The following is a 27061-nucleotide window of genomic DNA, read 5'->3' as shown; positions in this document are numbered from 1 at the left end:
GGTGAGATTATAGTTGATATACTGGCTGTGTGATAACCACATTTGTATTACTAGAGTAAGGCATAGTTATAGCTCCAGCTCATATAGTTATAGCGCCAGCTCATATAGTCGAGTTCACACTATGGAAGGACCGTTGTATGTCATAGTAGGAGAGTACTTTCCCTTATAGTATGTACTCTTATCTCTTTAGTTTATAGTTGTAAGAAGATAGAAGAAAATTCAACCATCCATCTCTCTTGTGTTTTGCTCTCTCTCTCTCTCTCTCTCTCTCTCTCTCTCTCTCTCTCTTGTGTGTGTGTGTGCTTGTTTGCAAGGAACTCAAGCTCTCCCTCTCCCCCACATTCTCTTTACTTGCACCCCCCCCTCTCCTTAGATTCCTTGTGAAGCTTGAGCTAATGAGCTTGGTTGTGGCTAGTCACAATTCCCCCCAACCCCCGTCCCCCCACCCCCAATTTTTATGGAGAATGGATCACAAAATTTAGTAGAGGTTCCCTCACAATTAACGGTTTTCATTTAGTTAAATTAAGCACGAATCTACTTAGTTACAAAAGTGATGGTGAGAGGCAAAGGTTGCAGCCCACAAGTGGTGAGATGAATAAAGAGAATCCAACTCTTAATGAGTCCTTTTATGCTGGTTGATCCTTCACAAGATCACACACTACTTTGTATGGATGGGTGTCAAATGATAGGACAACCCACACACTTTGGTAAGTTTCCCATACACTTACAAGGTGCCCAACTTATAAGGTGTCCACACTTCATTAATGGAAGGTTGTCTTATTTATAAGTGTGCAATTTCTAAGATGTGGTAGCTAGAGGGGAAAAAGCTATGAGTGTTGTATAATCTGTGACCTCCTCTTCAAGCTATGAGTGTTGTATAAGCCTCTATATTTGGTTAAGCACTATATACTGTTGTACATCTAGTTTTGTGGGAACTTTATCAACCATTTCTTTATGTGGGATCACTAAGAAGGATTGGAAGATTGGCCCATGTGTTGTGTTGATTATTATGGGAAGGTTTATCCATTATATTTGAAGTATTTGGAATACTTTCTTGAAGATTTTGAAAGATCCAAAAGGTTTTCTTATGAAGATATGTGAAGACTTGCAAATCAACTCCAAATGGATTGTATCAACTACAATCCAAGAAATAAGGTTGCTGAAGGTTTTGGAAGATATGTGGACTTGCAAATCAACTCCAAATGGATTGTATCAACTACAATCAAGAAATAAGGTTGCAAAAGGTTTTGGAAGTGATTATGTTTGGTGGTGCACTCAAATTTTGGAGTTTCCTAAGATGAATGAAGAACTTTCTCTACTATACTACCCTTTCTCTACTTGGAGTTGCCTAGGATGGATGGAGAGCTTTCTCTATTGTAGTACCCTTCCTCTGGTTGGAGTTGCCTAGCATGAATGAAGAGCTTGTCCATGTGATGGAGAGTATTGTTGACATATACATAGGCAGTCATGTGTGTGAACACACTTAGGACCGCCGGGGCACTTTTTTCCTCTTTAGGAGGTTTTTTCCCCCGGCTTGTATATACGCCCATCTTTCTAGGGCTAACTTATCTTTGTACATTGACACAATCTAATACACTTTGTGTTGTGTGCATTCTTGCTTCTTCTTCTCCAAGCTTTGTGTGCTTTCCTGCAACCCTAATTCCAACAATTGGTATCAGAGCAGGCATCGGCTCCCAGGGCTACGCCGCCAGCACACCCTCCAACTCACGTTCTCCAATTGAGGTGAGCTTTCACGAGCGCTTCTAGGTCCCTATACTCTGCAAATAAACCCGTAGGGCTATGCGTTCTCAGAAATCGCATCTGAGGTCGTTTCGGGCTCCGTTTTTGCATTTCAAGTTCTGCACGGGTGTTTTCGTCATTTTCTGCAGAAATTTCGACAGTGCAGTTTTCTGCAAAACAGGCATACGTATTCTATTGTGGCCCATGCTACATAGCACGAGTTGTTTTCTGTTCAGTCTTTGCTTCATTACAGGTAGCTTTTGCATCAGTTTCAGTCAGTGGCCATGGCTGATAACAGCAATGATGTATTTCGCATGTTGTCTGCTGAAGACAAACTGGATGGAGACAGCAACTACCCACTTTGGGCATACATGATGCAGCATGTTTTGGTTGCAAAAGAAGTGTGGAACATTGTGCAGGGTACGGATGTACGTCCAGGTTTTGTGAATGTAGGATCTGTTGAGGATGTTGCAGGTTCTAGCAGCTCTACTATTGCTACTGTTTTACCCACTATCTGAACAAGCTCGTTGGGATGGTAAAGATGCGCAGGCTCATGCCTTGATTGCACTTTCTGTCAAACGTAACATCACCCCACATATTCGTTCAGCTAAAACAGCAAAACATGCTTGGGATATTCTAGCTGGTTTGTATGCAGGTCGTAACGAGGCAAAAATCGCTTACCTGCGTAAAGAGCTAGAATTGAAGATTATGCAAGAAGATGATGACATGAATGTTTTTCTTGCTGAGATTAAAGATCTCAAATAACAGTTGATTTCTGCAAGTGATATTATTCCTGATCATTCTCTTGTGCAGACTGTTCTTGATGCTTTACCTGAGACATATCAGACTTTTGCTTCCACGTGGAGACTTCTTAATGAGGACAGACCTGATGCTGTCAAGTATGATACTTTAGTCAACAAACTCTTGCAAGAAGCGCAGTCCAGGCAAAACAGGGCCAGGCAGCAGCGTGCAGTTGATCAAGCATTTATTGCTGCCCAGCAGCAGAGAAGAAGTGGTGAGGCAGCCCCTTCCACTGTTTCTTCTCCTATTAGTAGGTCTACAACTTCTTCTCCTTCCACAGGTAGCAACAATAAGTCTGAGAAGGCTCTTGATAAAGGTGCAGTTGATCAAGCATTTATTGCTGCCCAGCAGCAGAGAAGAAGTGGTAAGGCAGCCCCTTCCACTGTTTCTTCTCCTATTAGTAGGTCTACAACTTCTTCTCCTTCCACAGGTAGCAACAATAAGTCTGAGAAGGCTCTTGATAAAGGCAAGAAAAAGACCAGGTGCAACTATTGTAAGGCAAATGATCATGTCATTAAGAATTGCCCTAAGCTAAAGGCTAAAGTCTGAGAAGGCTCTTGATAAAGGCAAGAAAAAGACCAGGTGCAACTATTGTAAGGCAAATGATCATGTCATTAAGAATTGCCCTAAGCTAAAGGCTAAAGAGGCAAAGAAGAAAGAGTCAAATGCAGCCACAATAGCGGATGCTTCTACAAATACAGATTCTACAAATATTGTGCAGGATACAGAATGGGTGTTTAGCGTGTATTGCCAGTATGACCCATCTGTACATGATGCATGTTTGGCAGTTTCTGTTGACTCTCATGTATGGTATTTTGATAGTGGTGCTACAAAGCACATTACCTCGCATCGTGATATGTTCACTTCTCTTGAGGCTGTCCCTAATGGGAATACTATCACATGTGCCAATAATGCTTCTTACCCAGTGAAGGGCATTGGTAAAATTATGCTTACTTCTCTTGAGGCTGTCCCTAATGGGAATACTGTCACATGTGCCAATAATGCTTCTTACCCAGTGAAGGGCATTGGTAAAATTATGCTTACTGCTGCAAATGGCAGCGCTTTCACACCTCTTCATGCATCTTCTTACGCTACTGCAAAAAGAGAGAGAGAGAGAGAGAGAGGGAGAGAGAGCTGTATTAACGTCTACTAAAGGTGATGCCCTAGGACAGAAAGAGATGCATTTGATACTCCTTACAATGAAGAAACCATGGGTGTGAGAGCGGAGAGAGAAACCATGGGTCAGAGAGATAGAGAGAGAAAGGAAATTGTGCACTACCATGTGTAGCATGAGGAGAAAGATAACTAAAAAAAAGAGGATTTAACCATATATTTTGCTAGGAAAAAGGCACATGTAGCAATCCATTAATAAACAATGCACATTTCATGCTAATTAATTGAAAACAAGGTTCGTGTATGAGTGTATGCATACATTCACATAGAGCTAATTGCGAGTGTATAATAAAATCACATGCCAAGGCCAAAAACTAAGGCATGCAAATCTTAGGCTCAATGGAATGCTTTGTATGTGCCAGGGATAAAGAAGAATCTATTGTCTGTCTCTGCGCGCTTGCTAGACTTGGACTTGTAGTCAAATTTGTGGATGATAGATGTACTGTTCATGATTTGACTTCTGATGATACGATTATTGTATCTGGCACCTTGTTTCGTGGGCTGTATAGGCTCAATTCTTATGAAAAGTGTGTGGAAGATTTAGCAAACGCAGTTTCTGATGAAAAGGCAGTTTCAGATGCAAAACTATGGCATGCTCGTTTTGGTCATCTGAACTTTGCTAGTTTGCTGCGTTTGCAGAAATTGATATGGTTGCTTCATTGCCCCCTCTTGAGGCACCATTGAAACATGTTTGTGAAGGCTGTATTTTGGGCAAAATGCAGCGTTCTGTGTTTCCAAAGGATGGTTCTGTGCGGGCCACTCGCAAATTGCAGCTTGTACATAGTGATGTATGTGGGCCTATGCAAACTCCGTCATTTGGTAAACACTTGTACTTCGTGACTTTCATTGATGATTACTTAAGGCATGCATGGGTATATCCACTGAAGGCAAAGTCCGAAGTGTTTTTGTGCTTCAAACAGCGTATGCTTATGGTTGAAAATGTATCCAATTGTACTGTGGGCACCCTCCGTTCTGATCGAGGGGGGGAGTACATGTCTAAAGAGTTTGATGCATTTCTGGCTAGTCGTGGGATAAAACACCAATGTACAGTGCCGTATACCCCTCAGCAAAATGGTGTTGCTGAGAGGAAGAACAGGTCACTTATGGAGATGGCACGATGTATGGTCAAGAGCCAAGCTTTGCCACATGCGTTTTGGCTTGAGGCTGTCATGTGTGCTGCATATGTACTCAACAGGTGTCCCACTAAGGCCTTGCAGTCTATTACTCCATACGAAGCTTGGCATGGCAGGAAGTCTTCTATTAGTCACTTGCGTGTCTTTGGTTGCTTGGCCTATGCTTTAGTGCCTATGCAACAACGCAGGAAATTGGATGATAAGGCTGTCAAATGTATTTTTGTTGGTTATAGTGCTGAGAGCAAGGGTTATAGATTGTATCATCCGCAGTCAAAGCGTATCTTGATTAGTCGAGATGTTATTTTTGTGGAAGATGTTGTGCAGCCTTTGTTATCATGTACCAAAGAGACAGGTGTGAGCTCACGGGATGTATTTGATACATTGTTGCCTCTGTTTACAGGTAGGAATTCAAATGTAAGTCCTAATGAGGCAAATATTCAGCCTATGTAGATTTCAAACGACATCATAGATCAGCCTATTTCTGATGTAGATTTACAGGATGTAATTCATGAGAATAGGGCTAAAAATGAGCAGGCTAGAGGTATGCCTAAATGGCTGGTGCAAACCTTGCGTGATCGTAAGATTGATGCACCTATGACTAGTCGTACTCGTTCAGGTTTTCAGCATGCCTCTTATACATCAGATTGTTATGCTTTGGTTGTGTCTAGTATGTGTGAAGAGGAAGAACCTCTTTCATTTGATGAGGCACAAAAATCAAAAAATTGGTTGGCTGCAATGCAAAGTGAATATGATGCTATAATGAAGAATGGTACATGGTCTTTGTGTGATTTGCCTATTGGTAAAAAGGCCATTGGATGTAAGTGGGTTTTTAAGTTGAAACGAAAGCCAGATGGCAGTGTTGATCGCTATAAGGCTAGGCTTGTTGCAAAGGGTTATGCTCAAGAAAAGGGCATTGATTTTGATGAGACCTTTGCTCCCACTTATCGTATGACTACCATTCGTAGCATTTGTGCATTGGCAGCTCATAATGGTTGGAATGTACATCAATTGGACATAAAGACTGCGTTCTTGAATGGAGATTTGCATGAGGTGTATGTATCGCAGCCTCGTGGTTTTGTTCAAAGAGGGCAGGAAAACAAAGTGTACAGGTTGAAAAAGGCTTTATATGGTTTAAAGCAAGCTCCACGAGCTTGGTATGAAAAGATACATGCATATTTGACTGCACATGGTTTTCAAAATAGTCCAACAGAAAGTACTTTGTATGTTAAACGTGTGGATGATGTACATCTAATCATTGCTCTCTATGTCGATGACATGCTGCTCACAGGACCAAATGAGAGTCATATTGCTGATTTTAAGGCTGATTTGAATGCCTCTTTTGAGATGTCAGATTTGGGGCATTTGCATCATTATTTGGGGATACAATTTAAGCAGTGTGATGGAGGTATTGCTTTGTGTCAGACAAAGTACATTGAGACATTGTTGAGGAGATTTGGCCTTGAAGACTGCAAGCCTATTGCTACTCCAATGGAGACAGGTTTTGAGTCTTCATGATGCTGGAGATCACTTTGATGTCACACTCTATTAGACAGTTGTTGGTTGCCTCATTTATGTATGCATTACGAGGCCGGACATTCAGTTTGCAGTCTCACAAGTGAGCAGGTTTATGCATAGCCCAGGGTCTCAGCATTGGAAGGTAGTTAAACGCATCTTTCGCTACTTGAGTGGCACCATACATCTTGGGTTGTTTTATCCCAAGGGAGGATCGTTGCCGCCAGATTTACATGCCTTTTCGGACTCAGATTGGGCTGGTTGCTATGACACAAGAGTGTCCACAAGTGGTTTTTGTTTCATGCTTGGTAGCTCATGCATATCTTGGTTGAGCAAGAAGCAACCTACTGTGGCCACTTCTAGTTGTGAAGCTGAGTACAGGGCAGCTTTCACAGTTACGGTTGAGTGTGTGTGGCTCAGACGGCTTATGGCTGATTTGGGTGTTGGACACGAGTCTGCCACCTCTATCTACACTGACAGTCAGAGCGCATTGGCAGTTGCGAGAAACCCAATTTTTCATGCTCGCACAAAGCACATTGAGGTGCATTATCACTATGTCAGGGAGAGACTCTCAGCAGGAGAGATCAGCTTGGCCTATGTGCCAACACAGGACAACCTTGGCGATCTTTTTACAAAGGCGCTTCCTCGTGAGAAGTTCGAAGCTTTCCGCAAAGCTTTGGGCTTGCTCCCCTTTGTGGATTGATCTACTTCGGGCATGGCACTCCCCTATACATGAGTGCCAGCTCTCGTTCGCACCATCACTCCCAGGGGGGATTTGTTGCCATATACATAGGCAATGATGTGTGTGAACACACTTAGGACCGCCGGGACACTTTTTTCCTCTTTAGGAGGTTTGTTCCCCCGGCTTGTATATACGCCCATCCTTCTAGGGCTAACTTATCTTTGTACATTGACACAATCTAATACACTTTGTGTTGTGTGCATTCTTGCTTCTTCTTCTCCAAGCTTTGTGTGCTTTCCTGCAACCCTAATTCCAACAAGTATGTGGGACTAACCAATGTGATGGAGTTGCCTTGGATGAATGAAGAGATTGCCCATGTGATGGAGAGTATGTGGAGCTAACCCTTCTTGTTTGGTGCAACTCTCTCTCCTTTGTGTGTTATCATCTCTCTCTCTCTCTCTCTCTGCCTCTCTCTTACTCTTCTATTGCCATCCATCTCCACAGCTTAGAGGCTCCATCTCATCTCACCTTCAAGCTTCATCGTCTCTCTCCACCACACGTCACTATGTTTGAGCCTCCATAACTCCTCGCGGCACCTCATTGTAGACATCATGGTATTATTAGATCCATCAACTTTACATTTTATGCTAAAGCCGTAGGCATTTTTGCGTTTTCTCTTGCTACTCTACAACTCTGCGTTTTTCTCCAGAGCTCCACTTGCTGTTTGGAGGTGCCGCCAGCCATCACATCACTGCATAGCACTTCAGACCTTTGCAACAATATTGATGCTAATATTGTGTGAAAATATACCTAATATTGGTATTTTTATCCAGCCCAAAAGGTTTATCTTGGGCATTTTTTGTGTGTTTTGCTGCTGGCCGACTGCTTGCCCTGGCCGACCAGCAACCCAAAAGACTATATATAAACGCATCATAAAATCAGCAAAGCATAACAAAAAATCGACGCTTGACTTCTGCTGCTGCCGACGCCTGCTCCATTACATGCATCATCTTCTTGTTACTGCTGCCGCACTTCTATTGTTCCAGCCTGATCAGTCATCACATCAGTTCTACGGACAACCCTCTGTGCTCATAACTTTTGGGGACAACAGCCTACCATCTGCTTTGGATCACAGTCTTCTCCACCCTCAACATTAACACATGACAGTAACCCTCTCTGCTCCTTCAGAGTCTCACAGTGAGCTCTTGTACTAGATTTCATCATATATACACTCACTCATTTCATGACGTGTTGATTTGCTCTGATCTCTTGTACATTTGGTCCTTTCGTCCTTTTTCCCTCACATGGTATCAGAGCTATTGTGAGCGAAGGGATTGAAGACCTTGAGAGCACACAACATGGATCATCTACCCACGATTTCAGAGGACTAGCCTTTTCTTACCAGATGTTGATTCTCCTTATTCAAATATCGACCACACGGACGATGGGACTTCTTATTCATGGAAGAGCCCCATGCGAGGTCTTTCATTGGGAGACGACCACCCCATTTACACCTACTCACACTCTATTGGCATCTCGTCTTTCTTCTCCGAGCTTATTTGACTTCACTTCCAAAGGAGAATACATGCCTACAGCCAATGTACCAGTACTGGACCCAGGTATCTAGCCTCATTCGGAGAGCCTTACTGCTCAGTCTAGCCGACAGCCTGGACTTCGGTATGGGATTTTTTCTTAGGAAGGACAGGTACCACCTCGATCGTTTAGAGATCCATTGTCATCAACTCTGTTGGAGACCATGTCAGGTTGAGTACTTATGTTCCTAATTCTACCTGGGTGTCTTCTTCTGTAGCACAGGTCCAACATATCGTACCATCAACTACCCTCGATCCTTGGAATTATGTGAACCCGAATAGAGGAGGGTATAGGAGCACAGTTCGCTCCGAGGTTACTGGTGTTCAAGGAGGTAACATTGTTTTTTCTTTTGGCTCACCTTCTGTTCCTGCTCCTAATGTGTTTTGGAATACTGCATAATCTCAAGCACAAAACCCTCCCACCCAACCAATATCTCGATCCCTGGAATTATGTGAACTCAAATAGAGGAGGGTCTAGGAGCATAGTTCACTTCGAGGTTACTGGTGTTCAAGGAGGTAACACTATTTTCTCTTTTGGTTCACCTTTTGTTCCTGCTCCTAATATATTTTGGAATATTGCACAATCTCAAGCACAAAACCCTTCCCACCCAACCCATGTCTCTTCTTGTTGGTGTTGGCATGCAGCCATTACCGCTGCACCCCCTTTGGGTCCTACGTATGGGTTTTACCCAACATAGGGATCTATCAACACTATGCCTCTTGGCACTATGTTGCCACCTAGCATTCTGGGGTGTCAGGTTGTTTACCAACTCATCTCAGGCACTGCTCCTTTTTCTGCTTATGTGCCCACTCAAGGATTTGTGCCTCAGCCAAGTATTCCACCTATGCCGAGTACCCAACCTTATATTCCATCTTATGGAGTACCCTCGCTAGGTCCTACACCTGTGCCTGGTATGAGTGGATTTGCTGGAGTTCCTTCTAAGTTTTTACACTCCGGATATGGGTACCAGCCATCCTGGATCCCCCCCTCAGCCAGGTATTCCACCTATGCCGAGTGCCCAACCTTATATTCCATCTTATGGAGTACCCTCGCCAGGTCCTACACCTGTGTCTGGTATGAGTGGATTTTCTGGGGTTCCTTCTAAGTTTTTACACTCCGGATATGGGTACTAGCCATCCTGGATCCCCCCACCTCCTTCCTTTCACGTCTCTATGTCGTCCAGAAATGCTTTCACAAAAGAGACTCATTTTAATGGGTCTAATTACACCACCTGGACTAATCTTATGGAATAAGTTTTCACTTTCCAAGGTTCCTGAAACCTGTTGAAAGGAATTGAACCAAAACCCCACCCCTCACTAGCACCTCTTGAAGTTATCCTCTATTAGGAAGCTAGGAATGCCACTGCCATAGTGGAGCTCATGCAAGGCCTTTTGCTGGAGTTTCATTCACAACTCCAATAGTTTCCCTATGTCTCTGACAGATGGGCACACCTTGTAGAGAGAGATGCAGTACGTGATCGCAAGCATCTCATTGATCTCGAGCATCAAATCCAATTTTTCTCTATAAAAGAGGGGGATGACTTGACTGTCAAGGTTGCTGAATACCAACGTCTTAACGCGAAGTACGCCACCACTGGCTCCGCCAAGTCTCAGGAAGACCAGGTTATCACTTTACTGAACAAGTTGCCTCGTAGTTTCTTTACTTTTGTCACATAGACCATTAGTTTAGAACGTATACTTAACCTATATGAGTGTGAGTGGCAACTCCTGTGCTTCGCTCGATTGCATGACCAGTTTCATCCTAAGAAATATTCCTTCTCTACTCCAGAGGGGGCCCTTGTGTCCAATACCACCTCTACTCAAAAAGGGCATCAAAAGGGAAGGGGAACAACAACCTAGGTAATCAAGGAAAACGTCTAGGCAACAATACTATTCCCAAAACCTTGCCTCAACACCCACTCCCTACTGGCATAATATTTCCAAAAAGAATAGATTCTGCACTCATTGCCAAATACCTGGACATGATGATGAATGTGGCATTAAAGCCAAGGAAAATAGAGGTAACAATCCCACTAACTTGAATTGCCAAAACAACCAAGGTGGTAGCAATGTCCCTAATTGGCGGTCAAGTGGAGGTAATAATCCAGGACCTACTCTATAGGGTTCCCCACCAAGGAACCAACAACAAGGCAATGGTATGAGTTGGCCTAGATCCTCTCCGTGGTGACCCACTGGTGAAGTCGCTCAAGGCCCTCCCCCCTAGTCAGTTTCCTTTGCCACCCTCGAAGAGATGTCTGATTGGTCATCTCTTACATCACATCCCGACCTCTTGGCCAATGTCGCTCACATCAAATTGAGGTTGTTTTTGGCCACTCTTCCAGAAGGAAGAAGAAACAATAGCCTAGACAAGGCACTCAATGTGTGGAAGCGTCAGCCCTTGTTCACATCTGTCAGTTACTGATGATGACCCTCCTGTGCCCATCATTGAAGCACACCCAACTCTTCATTGTGGCCATCCGATCACTTGGGTAGTTGACAGTGGAGCTGCACACCATATGGCACACAATGGTGACATTTTCATCTCTTAGTGTCTTGCTAAGGGTGATGTTTGATGTGGCAACAACACACTAATGCCCATCAAATCTCTTGGCACTGATTTATTTGACACCAACACAGGCCCCAACCAGGTAACATTGGTCAATGTCTATCTTGTTCCTAACTAAGGCCTCAATTTACTTTACGTATCCCAGCTGACCCAACTCGATCGTGGAGTTTACTTCAACAAGCGAGTTATAGAGGTGATTGATGAGACTACCGGTCTCGTTGTTGCCAGAGGTCAAGCACAAAAGGATGGCTTATACTGGATGTATACTTTTTCATTTTAGTCATCTTCCGAGGATTCTGAGTTTCATCGAGTTCGTGCCTATGTGACCAAAGCTCCTTCAGACATGGAAAGACTATGGCACCATTACTATGGTCACTTACCCTATGACACACTCTATGAGTTGTCTTGAGACCAGTTGGTTGAAGGCATACCTAGCCTCAAACTACCAGCCATGTCAGATGGGTAAGCAGCATCGTGAAAATGGGTAAGCAGCATCGTTCACCGTTCCCACATCATGCTACTCATTGTGTTCATGGTATCCTCAAGTTGATTCACTTCAACTTGAGTGGACAATCCCCAACCCTCTCCTTGAATGGTTCTCTCTACTGTGTGTTGATTGTAGATGATGATTCGAGGTACATGTGGGCGTATTTCCTAAAGCATAAATCTGATGCCTTCCAATATTTCTCCACGTGGGTTTGGTTAGTCACTAACCAAATGGGTGTCTCTATTGGGATTGCTTGTAGTGACAATGGTGAGTTCATCTCCCATCAATTTACCGAGTTCTTGCAAGAATAGGGCATTCAATGCCAATTCACCTCCACCAACTCCCCCTCACAAAATGGAGTGGTCGAGCACAAGAACCAAACAGTGATGGATATGGCACGCACCATGCTCTTTGCAGCTGAGCTGTGCTTGCATGCCTTTGGTCAGAATCGGTCAACACTGCGGTGTATCTTCTAAACCATTGCCCCATGGTCGCTGTCCCTCAACGGAACCCCGTTTGAGGTATTTTATGGCGAAAAACCCATTGTTTCCCATCTCCGTGTCTTTGGGTGTCATGTATATACACACTCCGAATAACACGAGGGGTAAGCTTGATCCAAGGAGTGAGTTGCTCATTTTTGTGGACTACTCTTCTGAATCAAAGGCTTACAAAGTTTTTGATCCACGATCGAATAAAGTCTTTGTTCGTGGAGACACTGTCTTTGATAAGCGGGATTTACTTTGCCTTCCACTGCCCATACCACCCAAACAAGATTCTCTGGCTGTGTCACATGAACCCAATCAATCAACTACTACTCCCCCCCTTGAGGAGCCTTCCTCCTCCTAACAGCCTCCTCAGGACCCTTTACCCTGCTGGTACCAACAGACCATGCAGGATTCAGGCATGCTTCCCCGCGATACCCGCTTGGACGGTCCTTGTCGGTCCACTAGGCTCACTCATTGTGCCTCATTTGCCTCTATTTTTTTCACAGACTATGTAGCAAATGATGAGCCAGCATCATGGAAAGAGGCTATCAAATAGTCAGCCTAGAAATAGGCCATGGAACAAGAACTTAAAAGCATTGACCGTAATGGCACGTGGTCCCTTGTGGATCGCCCTCATCATAAGAAGGTCATTGGCACCAAATGGATTTACCGCACCAAATTTAAAGCCGCCGATGGTACCTTGGAGAAGTACAAAGCCCGGCTTGTGGTGCAAGGTTTTCGCTAAAAAAGAAGGCATTGACTTCGACGAGACCTTCACACCTACTGATTGAATGATGAAAATCTCTTAATCTAGCTGCTCACCACAAATGGCAAGTCTACCAGACAGATGCCAAAAGTGCCTTCTTAAATGGCGTTCTCGAGAATAGGAAGTTTACATTGACCAACGTCTGGGGGCTTCCCGTTCCCCAAGCATGAGAATAAAGTCTTCCGCTTGCATAAAGCTCTTTATGGGCTTAAGCAAGCCACGTGAGCGTGGTATCATTGCATCGACAAATTTCTTCGCACAGCCAACGTTTTCAACCATTTCACTGTGACCCCAATATCTATATCCACACTGATCAGGGGTGGTTTGCTACCTAGCGCTGTATGTCGATGATCTAATCATCTTTGGCTCACATCAAGCTAAAGTGGCTGATATCATGGCATAGCTAAGATGAACTTTTGAGATGATTGATCTCAGTCTTCTCTCATATTTCCTTATCATGGAAGTCCTCCAACATCCTGATGGTATTTTTGTGTCATAACAAAAGTACTGTCTTTAACTCATTACTTCCTACTTTCCTGATGGTGCTATCCCTATGGCTACCCCATTGGATCCAACCATCAAACTATCAAAGGAAGAGGAATCACCACCACATGAAGAGCAAGTCTACCGCAAATTGTTGGGAAACTCATCTAGCTCACAAACTCTCGACTTGACATTTCCTATTGCACATCCATTTTTTGTCAGTATTTCAATGCTCTAAGGAGCCACATTGGAGTTCAGCGATGAGAGTTGCTCGGGTACCTATATGCTTGGACGTCACTGTAGTCTTGGGATCACCCTGTGAGGTTACACAGACTCCAACTGGGCTAGTGACACCGATTCTCGGTGTTATCATGGTGGTTATTTATACTCACTTGGACAGTTTGCATCAGGAGAGAGGGGAGATGAAATATCTTGATTTTTTTGAATTAAAAATGTCAAGCAATGATGATAAAAAAGGCACCTACTTTAAGTGCCCCGACGATCCTAAGTGTGTTCGCACACATCACTGCCTATATGTATGGCAACAAATCTCCCTTGGGAGTGATGGTGTGAACGAGAGCTGGCACTCATGTATAGGGAAGTGCCATGCCCGAAGTAGATCAGTCCACAAAGGGGAGCAAGCCCAAAGCTTTGCGGAAAGCTTCAAACTTCTCACGAGGAAGCGCCTTTGTAAAAAGATCGGCGAGATTGTCCTGTGTTGGCACATATGCCAAGCTGATCTCTCCTGCTGAGAGTCTCTCCCTGACATAGTGATAATGCATCTCAATGTGCTTTGTGCGAGCATGAAAAATTGGGTTTCTCGTAAACTGCCAATGCGCTCTGATTGTCAGTATAGATAGAGGTGGCAGACTCCTGTCTAACACCCAAGTCAGCATAAGCCATCTGAGCCACACACACTCAACCGTAGCTGTGAAAGCTGCCCTGTACTCAGCTTCACAACTAGAAGTGGCCACAATAGGTTGCTTCTTGCTCAACTAAGATATGCATGAGCTACCGAGCATGAAACAAAAACCACTTGTGGACACTCTTGTGTCATAGCAACCAGCCCAATCTGAGTCCAAAAAAGCATGTAAATCTGGCATGGCAATGATCCTCCCTTGGGATAAAATAGCCCAAGATGTATGGTGCCACTCAAGTAGCGAAAGATGCGTTTAACTGCCTTCCAATGCTGAGACCCTGGGCTATGCATAAACCTGCTCACCTGTGAGACTGCAAAAACTGAATGTCCGGCCTCGTAATGCATACATAAATGAGGCAACCAACATGTGTCTGATAGAGTGTGACATCAAAGTGATCGCCAGCATCATGAAGACTCAACTTCAAACCTATCTCCATTGGAGTAGCAATAGGCTTGCAGTCTTCAAGGCCAGATCTCCACAACAATGTCTCAATATACTTTGTCTGACACAAAGCAATACCTCCATCACACTGCTTAAATTGTATCCCCAAAGAATGATGCAAATGCCCTAAATCTGACATCTCAAAAGAGGCATTCAAACCAACCTTAAAATCAGCAATATGACTCTCATTCGGTCCTATGAGCAGCATGTCATCGACATAGAGAGCAATGATTAGATGTACATCATCCACACGTTTAATATACAAAGTGCTTTTTGTTGGACTATTCTGAAAACCATGTGCAGTCAAATATGCATGTATCTTTTCATACCAAGCTCGTGGAGCTTGCTTTAAACCATATAAAGCCTTTTTCAACCTGCACACTTTGTTTTCCTGCTCTCTTTGAACAAAACCACGAGGCTGTGATACATACACCTCCTCATGCAAATCTCCATTCAAGAACGCAGTCTTTATGTCCAACTGATGTACATTCCAACCATTATGAGCTGTCTATGCACAAATGCTACGAATGGTAGTCATACGACAAGTGGGAGCAAAGGTCTCATCAAAATCAATGCCCCTTTCTTGAGCATAACCCTTTGCAACGCAACAAGTCTAGCCTTATAGCGATCAACACTGCCATCTGGCTTTCGTTTCAACTTAAAAACCCACTTACATCCAATGACCTTTTTACCAATAGGCAAATCACACAAAGACCATGTACCATTCTTCATTATAGCATCATATTCACTTTGCATTGCAGCCAACCAATTTTCTGATTTTTGTGCCTCATCATTTCTTCTATAGGAGATCTCATCTTAGGACAATGTTTTCTTCTATAGGAGATCTCATCTTAGGACAATAGCCCAAGATGAGATCTCCTATAGAAGAAAAACCTCTGCACTTCTGCGTTTTCCTACAACTTATCTTGGGACATCAGCCCCCTCTCTGCTCCTTTATCTCGACATCGGGACGACAGCCCTTTTTGCTCATTATTTCGGGACAATAGCCCACCATCTGCTTTGGATCGTGGCCTTCTCTGCCCTAAGTATCAGCACAGGACAACATCCCTCTCTGCTTCTTTAGAGTCTCATGCTGAGCTCTTGTACTAGATTTCATCATATATACACTCACTCATTTTGTGATGTGTTAATTTTCTCTGATCTCTTGTACATTTGGTCCTTTCGTCCTTTTTCCCTCACAAATATCACACCATATACATATTTGGTATGGATAGAAAACAATTCCATGTCATGCAAAATTGGTATGAGCTAAGGTAAAATATCATTAAAATGCTAAAGCTTTTCTTATTACTTGGTGCTCCTCTACCAAGCTATCCTCTACCGTGCACCTCCTACAACGTGCAGATCCTCTCCAATAGTTGCACACCAACAAGACCACATCATGCAAGGGGATCTTCACATACACAATGATAATCATTTTGTTTGCTTGACCACTTTAATGCTCATAAAAAATTTGAGGTTTTCTACTAGATCTGTTAACTACATCAGATTACATGTATCTACATCTTACACACTTAGGTTTATTTTACATTAACAAGGACAAAATCATTAATCTAAAGCACATGTAATCCCAAAATTTTGGGGTTTCTCAAGCATAAGCCTCTGGGATCAAGATGAAGGCCTCTAATTCGATGAAAAATCTAGGGATTTCTCTCTTTTGCTTTAGACTTGTGCCATTCCAGGTCCTTTGTCCTGGCCCCTAAGCCTAAAACAACAGCCCAAGCTTCCATGGCTTGGAAATGATGCCACAAAAGGATCTTCATCAATGTCGAAGGGGGATTCTTCCTTAATTTAAAATTTAGTCCTATTTATGTATGGTTCTCTGCCCGAGTTGTTCCCCAAAATCTGAACCTTTTGGATGTTATTTTAGAATTGTTGGAAAGCCTTGATGCTATAAAAGGCAAAGATGTTTTCTTATCCCAGTTAGGATTTGGGGGGTGTAATTAAGCATTAATCTCACCTTCCATGATTGAGGAATAGCACAAGAAGTATGCATGGCTAGGTCTCCTCTCTACATTGATGTGATGGAGTTGGAGGTTGGGTGCTTCTTTTGTGTTTGGGTCTCACCATCTTTGCTCCAAGGGAGGGGGGGTTATTGAAATAATCAGAGTCTTAGTAGTGTGAGAGGGTTATTAAGTCTTTTGGTGTGAACACTTTAAGTGTGAACCACCTCCTCTTAGTAAGGGTCAAAAGATAAGGCCTTGGTGCCTATAAAAGCATTGTACATATTATCATCTAATACAATGATTCTTGTTTGGTACAACTCTCTCTCCTTTGTGTGTTATCATCTCTCTCTCTCTCTCTCTCTCTCTCTCTCTCTCTCTCTCTCTCTCTCTCTCTCCCCATCCATCTCCATGGCTTAGAGGCTCCATCTCATCTCATCTTCAAGCTTCATCATCTATTTCCACCACACATCACCATGTAGGTGTCTGAGCCTCCATAACTCATTAACACCTTATTACAAACAGCTCTGCCATCTTACCCGCATGAACGGGAACTTGGATGACAATGGAATATATAAAGTAACCTTACCATGTGCTTTGCATGCTAGTACTGAATCTTTCTTTCTTGATGGATGCATATGGTAGATACATTTGATTGTAGGCTTTCTTATTCTTCTTCCCCCTTCTTTTGTGAGCGAAATCCACCGCAAAGATGGATCTCTTGTTACCTCCATCAAGGCATAAAGAGCTTTCCCTTCTTCAACCGTTTGGCAAGGAGCACTCTGGTGTGACAATGGAGTGAGGATGTGATGGATGAGCTAGCACACACAATGGGAAGTTGCATTTATAGCTTGAAGGCAAGACCCAATGACACATGCTTCAGTGGGGCAAGGCTAAGGTAAGCTCTTGACTTGAACATATTTGGTGCAGCTTTCAGGGACTAGCCTAGAGCTTAGCTCCATTTTTCTGTCCATTACAATCTATTGGGATCAACTAATAGTAGGAGTACCTGGCCTGTTGAGATTAAAAGATCACACTCTAAAAAACCTATGGTTTTGGAGCCTTGGATGTATTTGTTTGTGTGTTTAATGTTAATTTGAAGCATATTTTGCATTAGGGAATTCTATTTCCATCTATTGGTAGTAGGGAAACCCCTGATTCTTTGGTTATTTGCATGAAATTAGAGCTCAAGTGGCTTAGATTTAATTACTTTGAGCCAAGGATTAGCTTAACAATTATGATTAGGAGTGGAATTCACTTCGAAAACATGACCATTGAAATCTAAGCCAAGGGGCTTAGATTTCATTGCTTTGAGCTAAGGATTAGCTTAGCAGTTATAATTAGGAGTGAAATTCACTTTGAAAACATGAGCATTGAGCTCCATTAGGTTGAATTAGACTGGGATTATAAATTTTTATTCATGCATTTTTCTTATTTTTTATAATTTGTTCATGCATTATTTAAATTACTAGATTAGAAGCACACATAATTGGTAGATTAGAATCATGCTAAACCATCAAAAAATACTTAATTAGTTACACCACAAATATTAATTAAGATTAGGACCATTAATCAAGTCTTAAAAAAATCACAAAAAACCATAAAAAACTTGGTCAAACTAGCTATCCTACACAAAAAGATGTGAGTTTAGACACGTGATAACCATGAGTCTGGAAACATGACTGTGAGTCTACACACGTGAACCTGTAGACATGAGCCTGAAGCTGTTACTCTTGAGGTAGGTATACCTAATATAGTACGAACCAATTATTACTACCACATGAACACACACCTATCCATGTCCTTGGAATCTTTTTTTGTCGATACCAGCTATAAATTGTAAGAAAAATTCGTATCCTTTGTAATTATTAGAGAATTAAGTACATTTATTACCCAATAATTACATACCAACCCCTATTCATAGGCACAATTCCTAGATTTTTGTTCCCTAAGTAAGCTCATTTCATATAAGGAAAGTACGTGAGCCAAGTTCATACAAAAAAGATGTGAGCCTATAGATGTAGAGGTGTGAAGCTATGTGCAAGAGCTTGGAGACGTGAGCCTAGAGATCACATGAGCCTAGACACACAAGAACCCAAACACATGAACTTGTACACATAAACCTACACATGTAAGCTTGGGAGACATAAGTCTAGAAACCTGCACACGTAAGCTTGGAGACATAAGTCTAGAGACATGAACTTGCATATGTGAAACCTATAGCCTGGCGACATGAGCGTGGACACATGATCCTAGCAACAAAAGCTCGGGGGTGGTCAGCAGGTGGATGAGTTTATGCATGTTTATGCATAACAATTATCTAGAGAGATCTTAGGGTTTTAACAGTGGTATCAGAGCAATCTCTAGTTAATTGTTATTATTTTTTCTTTCTTATTGTGTAATTTTTAGTATTTTTTGAAGTAAATTTTAATATTTACTAAATAAAAATATTATTTTATTGATTTGTGTTGATGATTTGCACGTGGATCATCAATATGACAGTTGGAACGCATGTTTCTTTTATTCAATGGATGAATTGACGTTGCGGGAGAATTTCGTGAGTTTAATGCTATTTTTTATGGCTTAAAATAAGCATTAATGGAAATTTTTACCAAAATACCACATATTTTATTGTGGATATTTTTGACACATTGAATTCCCTGATTTTCTATAATTTTTAGGAATTTTTTTCTAATTTTTTAGAAAATTTTGAGCATTTTTATGGTTAAAAAGTATTTTTATACATTTTTGTGGGTTTTTCCGTGGGTTATCAAATTTCTACCGATTTTCCACTGAAATGCAGTAGGGGGCAGCATGTTGATGCATGGAATTCTCTCCTGTGTGCGTGGGATCTCTCAATTCTAATTTTTCCTTCTTTTTTCCTCTCCCGCTTGTGAACGCCTCTTAATAGGGATTTTTAATTAAATATTAATCATAATTAATATTTAATTATGATTAAGTAAAATTTAATTTTTGCTTAATCCTCCTCTCTTCTCTGATTACAGAGAAGGAGGGGGTGGAGAGAGAATGGAATGGAGAAGAAGGAGAGGAGAGAGGGGAGAGGGGAGAGGAGAGAGGGAGTCCTCTCTTTCTCTCTATTTGGTGCATGCAAGGACCGTCGCCGCGGGGGGGGGGGGGGGGGGGGGGGGGCTTTTGCTGCAGGCGGGCGAAAAAAATCACCACCCCCCCCATTAAATTTTTTTTCCATAAGCTTTGACATTAAAGCTTTTAAAAAAAGGCTTTATTTAAAGATTTTAAATTTTTATTTTAAAAAAAGAGTTTTTTAAATTTAAAAGATTTTCAAAAAGCTTGGAAAAAAGCCAAAAATAAATAAATAAAATTTGAGATAAAAAACTCTCTGAATTTTTTTGAGTTTATTTTCTTGAAACCCTTTGGCTTTCCGCATTCCCGGGAAACCTTTTGGCTTTCCGAATTTCAAAAAATCTTTTGACCTTTCAGATTTCAGAAACTTTTAACCTTTCACATTTCGCTTTTTTTTTGTCTTTTCATATTCCTGAAACTGTTGGCTTTCCGTATTCGGGAAAAACCGTTGGGATTTTGAATTTTTTTGACCGTTCGTATTCTAATGCGCTCGAGGTTAATTAAAAATTTTAGAAAATTTCTAAAAAATAGTGAAAAATTAGACAAAGGTTATTTTAAATTTTTGAAAAATGTGGAGTTGGTGATTGGCATGTGGTGTGTCCATTCGGGCGCCCGTGACCATTCAAATTTCTTTAAAATATATTTTTTGATCCTGAAAATTAAAAAAATCCATTTAAATTATAAATTTTCATTGGATTTGAGAATTGTCGGGCGAAATTGGAAATTTTGTGAACGATGGGATTCTCAGGAAAATTTAGGAATATTTTAAAAATTATTTTTAGAAATCTTAGAAATTGGTAATTTTTTAAAATATTAATGGTATTTTGGTAAATTAAATTGTTAATTTTTTTTAAAAAAATATAGGTTTGGAATGCCATAAGATAGGTTTGGTGGAATTCAAAATTATCATATTTTGAGACCCTATAAAATTAGAAAAAATTAGAAAAAATCATGATAATTCTTTTTCTCGAGAATTTAATATTTTTTAGGGTTATTTAATGTTGAAGTATGCTTTCTCGTGCTGACATTAGATAGATGCGGATTATTCGTATATTATTAATACGATTATATCTCGTATTAATAGTTTTCTGTTTGGATTAATTCTAAACGATGTTTGCATGATTTTTTACCTTTGTTTAGCCATTCTTTTTGGACATGTTCCTTAAGTTTTTCAATGTTGGCTATAATCTGTGTTCAAAGTGTGTCTCACCTTTGACACTTTTCCATGAGAATTTATTTTACACTTTTGTAAGTGTGGTCTATGCTTAATTTCCTAAGCCTAAGATAAATTCTATCATGGGTTAGTTGATCGGTTTGTTTTGGTGGATTTTTTTGGATGTTTTCCAAGTTTTATTTGGACTCATCAGGTTCTGCCTAGATCACTTATGTCTAGGGGTTTTTTATTGAGTGCTACACACATGTGTTTCACTTGCTTACTTTGGAGATTTGTTTGAACGACACTACGTTCATATACTCTGGATTAATGAGCTGGCCACTAATTTTAATGCTTCTTTTGGCATGATTAATGACCATTAGATGTCATGCATTGATTTTTATAATCAATTATGGTTTTCACGGATTTCTTATCTTCAATTTTGTCATTCCAATTCCACTAACTTCTTGCTCAAGATTCATATTTTCCTGCCCTTAGGGTTAAGCCACCACAACAACCTCTCTTTCTGGTGTGACTGATGTAGAGGTACTTGCTCTCCTAGGACATTGTTTAGGTCAAGGTTGTGTAGCCCATCTCCATCTTCAACTTGTTTCGGTTGCTTACACATTGATAGCGTTGTGCCCTCACTCAAAATCTATCATCTTCCATGCAGCCTCAATGAATGCTAACTACCTAAACTTATTCTATGACTCCCAAATCTCAGGACATGCATCACTTACTCTTGTTTTTGGTTGAGCCCCTTCTTGTTCTACCTGATACTACTTGTGGATGACTCCGTTGGTCCTTGCTAGGGAACTCAAAGACAACCGATACAAACACTATGGCTGGGGGAGAAGGGAGCGTGGATCCTCTCAGGGAAGTATACCCGCCAAGGATAAGTCAACCTCACTGGCTAGACATGCACGACCTATGCTCTATACTGTCTATCGTGCTCTCCGACCACCACCTAGCATCGCAGTACCCCTATATGCCTCACTCACACCACACACACCACACACACCTCACTCACCTCGCTCACACAAAGAGATAGACAAAACAGCAACAAAGCGCAACACTACAATCACAATACCAAAAAAGAATGCTACAAGGGAGACTCCGCTTCGATAGAAGGACTGTGCTAGAAGTGAAGGTGATACACGAGAGAGTTTCCTCTCTTGTGAGAGCGTGTCCTAGACTGTGTGTATGCTACCAAGAGAGTGATCTCCTTAACTCCTCTTTGGGTGTCCTCCTCCTCGGGTGGTGCTCAAGAGCATCTCGAAGAGAATCTCTCCCTACCTTGGGAAAGGGAGAGGGATGTTGCCTCCATGAGTGCCATCAAAGTTGGCCATGCACGTATAAGATGTCGAAGGGGACCAGCGGTCAAAGGGGTGGTGAAAGAGCACTAGCGGTCGGAGGGCACCGACAGTGACGGCGATCGGAGCGGTCGGAGGGCAGCACTGGCAGTGACGGTGATGGTGGTTGGAGTCATCGGAGGGCACCGGTGATCAGAGCCATCGCAGGGCATTGGGGGTCGGAGTGGTCAGAGCACACCGGCGGTCGAAGTGGTCAGATCAATCGGAGGACACCGGCGATCGGAATGGTCGGAGATGTCAGAGGTGATGGTGGCAACTCTTGGTGGAGTGTGGAGGACCTGGCCTCCCGTCCACAGGTCGCCCACTACTACTTAATTCATCGTCCCGTGAATGCCACAAAAAAAACATAGGTGGTTCTCTGGCAAGCTAGCCTCCGAGCAAAACATCCGTTAAGCAGGCTCCCAGGCATACCTCATACAATGATCCTTCTAGGCAAACCTTCTAGAGAGATACAAAAGAAATAAAAATGAATCAACTAGGCTCCTAGTGGACAACTTCATCCAGTGAGCTATAGAAAAAAACGATTGAATAGGGAGCTCCTGGGGACTTCATCCAACAAGCTATTTCTGAGAGCTCCTGGGCACTTCATCCAGCAAGATATCACTAATTGTATTACCACTGTCATCCCCTGGGCAAAGCATCCGATAGAAGGCTACCTCAACAAAAGCACAAAAACCAATCTAAACAATAATCATCACTGGCCACTTCGTCCGGGAAGAACTTTCGGCATGAAGTCTAGGCATACAAGATACAAAATGAAATCTGGTCATGGCCAGTATATAAGAGATCTGCTTTTCATTAACAAAAAAGATCTGATGCTCCCAAGCATCAGTAGCATGTGCCACGACAGCCTCCAGAACATATGCTTCAGGGTCAAGACTGCTCATAAACTGCCACAGAGATGGCCATACCAAGGGCTCTGCAACCAAAGGGGAAAGCCACACATGTACATGTTGTGTGTTATGGTATTTCACAGCGATGAAGAAGGGGTGTGCCCTTGAGAGTTTCTCTGCAACCTAGCTGCACCCCATGCCAAGAGCTCTTTAACACATTTAGATGATCCTCTATATGCCTTACTTAAAAGCAAGCAAACTACTGTAGAATGGCTGGGGACCGGGCTACCAAGTGTAGAGGTGTAGCTCCACATGTTTGTACCACTATGGGCATCTTGTTGGACGCAATCAAAGTGGTCGCTATTTATTACTGCATAATGGAGGCATGTACTCCCATTGGGAGCATCAAACACAAGGATATCAGCTCCCCATGCCACAAGCTGCTCAATGCAAAATACCCCTTCCATTTTTGTAAGCAAGCATGAAAGGCATCTATGATGATTAATGGTGTGGCGGGGCGTGGCAGGAAGGTTTGCCCAGAGTATAAATCCAAGAGGCTAGTCAAAGAACCCAGCTTGACAATGTGCTGAAATTGATCAATCTCCTTTCTTTCTAAATAAATTGCCCTCAGTAAGTCGGGTACGGCCTCCTGTTGGGGCTGGCATAAGATGGTAGAATGGCTTCCACATAGCACAACACTCTTGGAGTGACTAAACACCATGGTGAGGCTGAAACATCCTGACATTTCCCATCCATGAAGAAGGAATTTGGAGACTGCACAAGAGGTTTCAATTTGTGTTTTTTTTTTCTCCACCTCTGCTGGAGGGTGCAGTAAGTCAATGTCATTAGAGAGAACCATGATGATTGTCAAGGGCAAAAGGTTGAGGATAGCTCGTTAGCAGTGTTGCGCGATGGCCTGCAACACCAATGAGCTCCAACAATGGTTGCACAGCCGCCCGCGAAAGAGAGGAGGACGAAGGGGGGTGATTGTTGCGCAGGGAAGGGGGCGCTGGAGGGGTGGGGGGTCATGAGGTGAGAAAGGGGGAAGGCTTGGGTGCACAATAGGTAAGCGAGGGGGGGAAACTGGTCGGTGAGAGGGGGTTTGTGAGGAAGAGGAGGTGGGGGTGTCAGTGAAGAAAGTAGGGGGATGATGGGTGACCGTTGCGCACAAGGTTTGAGGGGGCTGGGGGGGAGGGGGCGGTGAGGAAAGTGGGGAAGAGAGGAGAGTGGGGTTGGCAGAAGGAAGGGGGAGAGGAGAGGAGGGTCGGTTGTTTGGTGAGTACACAGCAGAGGAAGGGGAAGACAAGGGGGTCAAGCGAGAGGGTGGGGCCGGGTGAGCGAACAAGGGGGGGCGTTGGACGGTAGGGTGACGGTGAGGAAGAGAGGGTGGTGGGGTCGGTTGTTTGGTGAGTACACAGCAGAGGAAGGGGAAGACAAGGGGGTCAAGTGAGAGGGTGGGGCCGGGTGAGCGAACAAGGGGGGGCGTTGGATGGTAGGGTGACGGTGAGGAAGAGAGGGTGGTGGGGTCGCCAGAGGGAAGGGGGAGAGGAGAGGGATGGTGGTCGGTGGGGTGAGAGTGAGAGTGAGGGAAGGGGGAGAGGAGAGGGAAGGGGGAGAGGAGAGGGATGGTGGTCGGTGGGGTGAGAGTGAGGGAGAGGGAGAGGGAGAGAACGAGACGAGTAGGTGGGGAGTGAAGGGAGAGGGAGATGAGGTTGGTCGGTCGGGTGATGGTGAGGAAGAGAGGGTGGTGGGGTCGCAAGAGGTAAGGGGGAGAGGAGAGGGATGGTGGTCGGTGTGGTGAGAGGTAGGTGAGGGGGTGAGGAGTGTGTGGTCGGTGAGGAGTGAAGGGAGGGGGTGGTCGGTGGGGTGAGGGAGGGAGGGAGAGAGAGAGAGAGAGGGATAGAGGGGGTGGTCGGTGAGGGGGAGAGAGAGAGAGGAGCGGTCGGTCGGTCGGTTGGTCGGTGAGTTGAGTGTGTGAGGGGGGTGGTCGGTGGGATGAGTGAGAGGGGAGTGGTCGGTGGGTGAGGTAAGGGAGCAAAGAGAGAAAGAGAGAGGTGGCGGGTGTTTTTATTTTTATTTTTTTGGGGGGGAGGGGGGGTTGTTTTGTTTTTTAATAGAAAAAAGAAAACTAAGATGGGGGAGTCAATTTTTTTGGGGGAAAAAATGATTTTTTTGGAAAAATAAAATAAAATAAATATTGAGGGAGGGTTTTTTTGGGAAAGAAAGGGAAAAAATACAAAGGGGGGATTTTTTTTATTTTTTTATTTTTACTTGATCGGGGAGAAGGGGAGGTTGGGTTGGTCGGTGATGAGAGCTGAGGGGAGAAGAGAGAGTGAGGGGAGAAGAGAGAGGGAAAGGGAAAAGAGAGAGGAAAAGGGTGGGTGACGAGTGAGAGATTGGTCGGTGAGGAGGTTGGGTGAGAGAGAGATTTTTTTAAAAAAAAATTTTACGTTCCACCTTTGCTCCTGCCAACTTTTCCTCCCAACTTAAATTACTAACCTTGGGTTGGGTAGACTCCTCATCCGCCTTTGAAGGTGTGGTGGTTGGGGGAATGACCAAGGTAGGCTCTGAGACTTCCTTCTCCGTTGGGTGGTGTTTGAATGAATTCCTCCACGGCCTCCTTATAAGCTTGGTCCACAATAATGGATGGGTAGACTACACCACCACACGGAGAGGAGTTGGTGTCTTTGGGGCTCCTTGGGACCGGATGACGGCCGCCACTATTGGAGTGCCAGCATTGGGAGGTGGCACTACTGCCACTATTGGAGTGTCAACCTTGGGAGATGGCACCACAGCTTCCACCATGTTAACCAATGGGGTTCTAGGACAATCCCGGGTGTAGTGGTCTCGGCTCTCCATGCAATGGAGGCATGGGGGTGAGCCCTCCAGTACAATGCATTGAGCTTGCATGTGGCCGCTCCCCCCACAACGGTAGCATATATGAGGTCGGGTGGGGTTGTTGAGAGGACGGTGATTGGGAAACCTTTAGTTAGGTCGAGCCCCATACGTATTGTTAGCGGCCGAAGGTACTAGAGGGGTTTCCGCATAGACCACCAAAGGTGGGTTTTGATAGACTTGAGGTGTTTGTGGGACTAGCACGGGTGGGAGGTTCTGCTACTGATAGGTTGGGAGAGTGCTTGCTTGATATGGAATTTGCATAGGTAGGGGGTTGTATGTTAGGGTTGCTCCAGAATGAGGGGTATTGGTGTATGCTACTGTGGCTACTTGAGCTCCCTGCTCTGCTAAGATGAAGTGGCCTAGGGCGGTGGAGGGGTTTGTACAAAAGTAGCCATGGGGGAGGAAAGGGTATGTGGCGTAGTTAAGTAGGAGGGACCAGTGGGGGTAGGGTTAATATAAGCTTGGGATTGGGGGGCTGATTGAGGGTTCAAGAAGGGTGTTGGGTTTAGTTGGTGGTTAGGAGCCTAGGAAGAAGTTGAAGCACTACTGGTTGGGGTCACCATGTATTCTTCGGCAAAGGGATTAAGCGGGGAGGCACCTTGCTTAAGTTGTTGTTGCATAAGGCGAAGTCCCTTGAGGTAGTAACACTCCTTGTCCTCATGGCCCGCCTTTGAGCAAAATGAGCAATATTTCTTGGAGGTGCGAGCTACATACCGGGCACCATGGACTCGTCTTGGGATCTTTGACCTTGAGCTGCTCAATCTTCTTCCGGAGCATTGCCCCACGACCACATCCTCTTGTTGTGACCTTTTGAAATCTTCAAGCTCCTTCTTGAGCTTGGCTAGCTCGTCCATGGAAGCGGATGTAGAAGCTACCGTCAGGGCTAGAGGAACGATTGGAGGAGCCGAAAACATGCCAGGGATAAGTGCGGACCAAGAGGTAGGCGAGCATTCTCCA

General features: G+C 43.6%; 1 pseudogene; it reads right to left on the bottom strand.

The window, feature by feature from the left end:
• Positions 1 to 23802: 23802 nt before the first annotated feature.
• Positions 23803 to 24065, bottom strand: LOC147611821 (small ribosomal subunit protein eS27y pseudogene; annotated as a pseudogene).
• Positions 24066 to 27061: the final 2996 nt, after the last annotated feature.

Source organism: Cibotium barometz, chromosome 46 (assembly GCF_041138505.1).
Source record: "Cibotium barometz isolate CiBa-2024 chromosome 46, ASM4113850v1, whole genome shotgun sequence".
Taxonomy (NCBI): Eukaryota; Viridiplantae; Streptophyta; class Polypodiopsida; order Cyatheales; family Cibotiaceae; genus Cibotium; species Cibotium barometz.
This window is presented reverse-complemented; position numbering and strand designations above follow the sequence as displayed.